We start from the raw sequence: 7,500 nt of genomic DNA on the forward strand, positions 1-7,500 counted from the left end.
AATCATCAATCCTGGGAAAATAACAACTCACACGTGTGCCCCTTATTCTAACTTGAATTTAGAAACCGTCCTCAACAAAATCCCACGTTCGGGTGAATAACTGTGAATTTTAAGGCACATGCCTCTCTGGGCTGGGAGAGTGCATTCAAATAGGAGAAATTGGCTTCATTTAGAGGCATCTCCACTTAGGGACGTCGTAGCACCTTAACTCGGGTGGCGTTGGAAAGGTCTGGTCCAGGGGAACACGGGCGTGTCAAGTTTGCCACGCGCACGCGCATCCCCGCTAAACAGGGGCCAAAACAAAACTTTAAACGGAGCTACCGAATTGGAAACCATCAATCCTGGGAAAATAACAACTCACACGTGTGCCCCTTATGCTAACTTGAATTTAGAAACCGTCCTCAACAAAATCCCACGTTCGGGCGCAAAACTGCACGTTTGAGGCCACATTTTCAATGATGCTGGAAACTTACATTCAAAGCTGGGAAAATGTGCTCATCTACAGGCATCCCCACTTAGGGACGTCGTAGCACCTTGACTCGGGTGGCGTTGGAAAGGTCTGGTCCAGGGGAACACGGGCGTGTCAAGGTTGCCACGCGCACGCGCATCCCCGCTAAACAGGAGCCCAAACAAAACTTTAAACGGAGCTACCGAATTGGAAACCATCAATCCTGGGAAAATAACAACTCACACGTGTGCCCCTTATGCTAACTTGAATTTAGAAACCGTCCTCAACAAAATCCCACGTTCGGGCGCAAAACTGCACGTTTGAGGCCACATTTTCAATGATGCTGGAAACTTACATTCAAAGCTGGGAAAATGTGCTCATCTACAGGCATCCCCATTTAGGGACGTCGTAGCACCTTGACTCGGGTGGCGTTAGAAAGGTCTGGTCCAGGGGAACACGGGCGTGTCAAGGTTGCCACGCGCACGCGCATCCCCGCTGAACAGGAGCCCAAACAAAACTTTAAACGGGGCTACGGAAAAGGGGAGGGCTTTTTCGGGGACAACCACCACTCACCTCGGTTCCCCCCATCCCAACTTGAATTTAGAAACCGTCCCCAGCCAAATCCCACGTTCGGGGGCAAAACTGCTCGTTTGAGGCCACATTTTCAATGATACTGGAAACTTACATTCAAAGTTGGGAAAAGGTGTTCATTTACAGGCATCTCCACTTAGGGACGTCGTAGCACCTTAACTCAGGCGGCGTTAGAAAGGTCTGGTCCAGGGGAACACGGGCGTGTCAAGGTTGCCACGCGCACGCGCATCCCCGCTAAACAGGAGCCCAAACAAAACTTTAAACGGGGCTACGGAAAAGGGGAGAGCTTTTTCGGGGACAAACACCACTCACGTCGGTGCCCCCTGTTCCAACTTGAATTTAGAAACCGTCCTCAACAAAATCCCACGTTCGGGTGAATAACTGTGAATTTTAAGGCACATGCCTCTCTGGGCTGGGAGAGTGCATTCAAATAGGAGAAATTGGCTTCATTTAGAGGCATCCCCACTTGGGGACGTCGTAGCACCTTAACTCAGGTGGCGTTAGAAAGGTCTGGTCCAGGGGAACACGGGCGTGTCATGTTTGCCACGCGCACGCGCATCCCCGTTGAACAGGAGCCCAAACAAAACTTTAAACGGGGCTACGGAAAAGGGGAGGGCTTTTTCGGGGACAACCACCACTCACCTCGGTGCCCCCCATCCCAACTTGAATTTAGAAACCGTCCCCAGCCAAATCCCACGTTCGGGGGCAAAACTGCACGTTTGAGGCCACATTTTCAATGATACTGGAAACTTACATTCAAAGTTGGGAAAAGGTGTTCATTTACAGGCATCCCCACTTGGGGACGTCGTAGCACCTTAACTCAGGCGGCGTTAGAAAGGTCTGGTCCAGGGGAACACGGGCGTGTCAAGGTTGCCACGCGCACGCGCTTCCCCGCTGAACAGGAGCCCAAACAAAACTTTAAACGGGGCTACGGAAAAGGGGAGGGCTTTTTCGGGGACAACCACCACTCACCTCGGTGCCCCCCGTCCCAACTTGAACTTAGAAACCGTCCCCAGCGAAATCCCACGTTCGGGCGAATAACTGTGAATTTTAAGCCCCTTTTCCTCTCAAGCTGGAAACGTGCAAAGTTGGGAAAAGGTGTTCATTTACAGGCATCTCCACTTAGGGACGTCGTAGCACCTTAACTCAGGCGGCGTTAGAAAGGTCTGGTCCAGGGGAACACGGGCGTGTCAAGGTTGCCACGCGCACGCGCATCCCCGCTGAACAGGAGCCCAAACAAAACTTTAAACGGGGCTACGGAAAAGGGGAGGGCTTTTTCGGGGACAACCACCACTCACCTCGGTGCCCCCCATCCCAACTTGAATATAGAAACCGTCCCCAGCCAAATCCCACGTTCGGGGGCAAAACTGCTCGTTTGAGGCCACATTTTCAATGATACTGGAAACTTACATTCAAAGTTGGGAAAATGTGCTCATCTACAGGCATCCCCACTTGGGGACGTCGTAGCACCTTGACTCAGGCGGCGTTGGAAAGGTCTGGACCAGGGGAACACGGGGGTGTCAAGTTTGCCACGCGCACGCGCTTCCCCGCTGAACAGGAGCCCAAACAGAACTTTAAACGGGGCTACGGAAAAGGGGAGGGCTTTTTCGGGGACAACCACCACTCACCTCGGTGCCCCCCATCCCAACTTGAATATAGAAACCGTCCCCAGCCAAATCCCACGTTCGGGGGCAAAACTGCTCGTTTGAGGCCACATTTTCAATGATACTGGAAACTTACATTCAAAGTTGGGAAAATGTGCTCATCTACAGGCATCCCCACTTGGGGACGTCGTAGCACCTTAACTCAGGCGGCGTTAGAAAGGTCTGGTCCAGGGGAACACGGGCGTGTCAAGGTTGCCACGCGCACGCGCTTCCCCGCTGAACAGGAGCCCAAACAAAACTTTAAACGGGGCTACGGAAAAGGGGAGGGCTTTTTCGGGGACAACCACCACTCACCTCGGTGCCCCCCGTCCCAACTTGAACTTAGAAACCGTCCCCAGCGAAATCCCACGTTCGGGCGAATAACTGTGAATTTTAAGCCCCTTTTCCTCTCAAGCTGGAAACGTGCAAAGTTGGGAAAAGGTGTTCATTTACAGGCATCTCCACTTAGGGACGTCGTAGCACCTTAACTCAGGCGGCGTTAGAAAGGTCTGGTCCAGGGGAACACGGGCGTGTCAAGGTTGCCACGCGCACGCGCATCCCCGCTGAACAGGAGCCCAAACAAAACTTTAAACGGGGCTACGGAAAAGGGGAGGGCTTTTTCGGGGACAACCACCACTCACCTCGGTGCCCCCCATCCCAACTTGAATATAGAAACCGTCCCCAGCCAAATCCCACGTTCGGGGGCAAAACTGCTCGTTTGAGGCCACATTTTCAATGATACTGGAAACTTACATTCAAAGTTGGGAAAATGTGCTCATCTACAGGCATCCCCACTTGGGGACGTCGTAGCACCTTGACTCAGGCGGCGTTGGAAAGGTCTGGACCAGGGGAACACGGGGGTGTCAAGTTTGCCACGCGCACGCGCTTCCCCGCTGAACAGGAGCCCAAACAGAACTTTAAACGGGGCTACGGAAAAGGGGAGGGCTTTTTCGGGGACAACCACCACTCACCTCGGTGCCCCCCATCCCAACTTGAATATAGAAACCGTCCCCAGCCAAATCCCACGTTCGGGGGCAAAACTGCTCGTTTGAGGCCACATTTTCAATGATACTGGAAACTTACATTCAAAGTTGGGAAAATGTGCTCATCTACAGGCATCCCCACTTGGGGACGTCGTAGCACCTTAACTCAGGCGGCGTTAGAAAGGTCTGGTCCAGGGGAACACGGGCGTGTCAAGGTTGCCACGCGCACGCGCTTCCCCGCTGAACAGGAGCCCAAACAAAACTTTAAACGGGGCTACGGAAAAGGGGAGGGCTTTTTCGGGGACAACCACCACTCACCTCGGTGCCCCCCGTCCCAACTTGAACTTAGAAACCGTCCCCAGCGAAATCCCACGTTCGGGCGAATAACTGTGAATTTTAAGCCCCTTTTCCTCTCAAGCTGGAAACGTGCAAAGTTGGGAAAAGGTGTTCATTTACAGGCATCTCCACTTAGGGACGTCGTAGCACCTTAACTCAGGCGGCGTTAGAAAGGTCTGGTCCAGGGGAACACGGGCGTGTCAAGGTTGCCACGCGCACGCGCATCCCCGCTGAACAGGAGCCCAAACAAAACTTTAAACGGGGCTACGGAAAAGGGGAGGGCTTTTTCGGGGACAACCACCACTCACCTCGGTGCCCCCCATCCCAACTTGAATATAGAAACCGTCCCCAGCCAAATCCCACGTTCGGGGGCAAAACTGCTCGTTTGAGGCCACATTTTCAATGATACTGGAAACTTACATTCAAAGTTGGGAAAATGTGCTCATCTACAGGCATCCCCACTTGGGGACGTCGTAGCACCTTGACTCAGGCGGCGTTGGAAAGGTCTGGACCAGGGGAACACGGGGGTGTCAAGTTTGCCACGCGCACGCGCTTCCCCGCTGAACAGGAGCCCAAACAGAACTTTAAACGGGGCTACGGAAAAGGGGAGGGCTTTTTCGGGGACAACCACCACTCACCTCGGTGCCCCCCATCCCAACTTGAATATAGAAACCGTCCCCAGCCAAATCCCACGTTCGGGGGCAAAACTGCTCGTTTGAGGCCACATTTTCAATGATACTGGAAACTTACATTCAAAGTTGGGAAAATGTGCTCATCTACAGGCATCCCCACTTGGGGACGTCGTAGCACCTTAACTCAGGCGGCGTTAGAAAGGTCTGGTCCAGGGGAACACGGGCGTGTCAAGGTTGCCACGCGCACGCGCTTCCCCGCTGAACAGGAGCCCAAACAAAACTTTAAACGGGGCTACGGAAAAGGGGAGGGCTTTTTCGGGGACAACCACCACTCACCTCGGTGCCCCCCGTCCCAACTTGAACTTAGAAACCGTCCCCAGCGAAATCCCACGTTCGGGCGAATAACTGTGAATTTTAAGCCCCTTTTCCTCTCAAGCTGGAAACGTGCAAAGTTGGGAAAAGGTGTTCATTTACAGGCATCTCCACTTAGGGACGTCGTAGCACCTTAACTCAGGCGGCGTTAGAAAGGTCTGGTCCAGGGGAACACGGGCGTGTCAAGGTTGCCACGCGCACGCGCATCCCCGCTGAACAGGAGCCCAAACAAAACTTTAAACGGGGCTACGGAAAAGGGGAGGGCTTTTTCGGGGACAACCACCACTCACCTCGGTGCCCCCCATCCCAACTTGAATATAGAAACCGTCCCCAGCCAAATCCCACGTTCGGGGGCAAAACTGCTCGTTTGAGGCCACATTTTCAATGATACTGGAAACTTACATTCAAAGTTGGGAAAATGTGCTCATCTACAGGCATCCCCACTTGGGGACGTCGTAGCACCTTGACTCAGGCGGCGTTGGAAAGGTCTGGACCAGGGGAACACGGGGGTGTCAAGTTTGCCACGCGCACGCGCTTCCCCGCTGAACAGGAGCCCAAACAGAACTTTAAACGGGGCTACGGAAAAGGGGAGGGCTTTTTCGGGGACAACCACCACTCACCTCGGTGCCCCCCATCCCAACTTGAATATAGAAACCGTCCCCAGCCAAATCCCACGTTCGGGGGCAAAACTGCTCGTTTGAGGCCACATTTTCAATGATACTGGAAACTTACATTCAAAGTTGGGAAAATGTGCTCATCTACAGGCATCCCCACTTGGGGACGTCGTAGCACCTTAACTCAGGCGGCGTTAGAAAGGTCTGGTCCAGGGGAACACGGGCGTGTCAAGGTTGCCACGCGCACGCGCTTCCCCGCTGAACAGGAGCCCAAACAAAACTTTAAACGGGGCTACGGAAAAGGGGAGGGCTTTTTCGGGGACAACCACCACTCACCTCGGTGCCCCCCGTCCCAACTTGAACTTAGAAACCGTCCCCAGCGAAATCCCACGTTCGGGCGAATAACTGTGAATTTTAAGCCCCTTTTCCTCTCAAGCTGGAAACGTGCAAAGTTGGGAAAAGGTGTTCATTTACAGGCATCTCCACTTAGGGACGTCGTAGCACCTTAACTCAGGCGGCGTTAGAAAGGTCTGGTCCAGGGGAACACGGGCGTGTCAAGGTTGCCACGCGCACGCGCATCCCCGCTGAACAGGAGCCCAAACAAAACTTTAAACGGGGCTACGGAAAAGGGGAGGGCTTTTTCGGGGACAACCACCACTCACCTCGGTGCCCCCCATCCCAACTTGAATATAGAAACCGTCCCCAGCCAAATCCCACGTTCGGGGGCAAAACTGCTCGTTTGAGGCCACATTTTCAATGATACTGGAAACTTACATTCAAAGTTGGGAAAATGTGCTCATCTACAGGCATCCCCACTTGGGGACGTCGTAGCACCTTGACTCAGGCGGCGTTGGAAAGGTCTGGACCAGGGGAACACGGGGGTGTCAAGTTTGCCACGCGCACGCGCTTCCCCGCTGAACAGGAGCCCAAACAGAACTTTAAACGGGGCTACGGAAAAGGGGAGGGCTTTTTCGGGGACAACCACCACTCACCTCGGTGCCCCCCATCCCAACTTGAATATAGAAACCGTCCCCAGCCAAATCCCACGTTCGGGGGCAAAACTGCTCGTTTGAGGCCACATTTTCAATGATACTGGAAACTTACATTCAAAGTTGGGAAAATGTGCTCATCTACAGGCATCCCCACTTGGGGACGTCGTAGCACCTTGACTCAGGCGGCGTTGGAAAGGTCTGGACCAGGGGAACACGGGGGTGTCAAGTTTGCCACGCGCACGCGCTTCCCCGCTGAACAGGAGCCCAAACAAAACTTTAAACGGGGCTACGGAAAAGGGGAGAGCTTTTTCGGGGACAACCACCACTCACCTCGGTGCCCCCCATCCCAACTTGAATATAGAAACCGTCCCCAGCCAAATCCCACGTTCGGGCGAATAACTGTGAATTTTAAGCCCCTTTTCCTCTCAAGCTGGAAACGTGCAAAGTTGGGAAAAGGTGTTCATTTAGAGGCATCTCCACTTAGGGACGTCGTAGCACCTTAACTCAGGCGGCGTTGGAAAGGTCTGGTCCAGGGGAACACGGGGGTGTCAAGGTTGCCACGCGCACGCGCTTCCCCGCTGAACAGGAGCCCAAACAAAACTTTAAACGGGGCTACGGAAAAGGGGAGGGCTTTTTCGGGGACAACCACCACTCACCTCGGTGCCCCCCGTCCCAACTTGAACTTAGAAACCGTCCCCAGCGAAATCCCACGTTCGGGCGAATAACTGTGAATTTTAAGCCCCTTTTTCTCTCAAGCTGGAAACGTGCAAAGTTGGGAAAAGGTGTTCATTTAGAGGCATCTCCACTTAGGGACGTCGTAGCACCTTAACTCAGGCGGCGTTGGAAAGGTCTGGTCCAGGGGAACACGGGGGTGTCAAGGTTGCCACGC

This window comes from Osmerus mordax, unplaced genomic scaffold (assembly GCF_038355195.1).
Source record: "Osmerus mordax isolate fOsmMor3 unplaced genomic scaffold, fOsmMor3.pri Scaffold_106, whole genome shotgun sequence".
NCBI classification, from domain to species: domain Eukaryota; kingdom Metazoa; phylum Chordata; class Actinopteri; order Osmeriformes; family Osmeridae; genus Osmerus; species Osmerus mordax.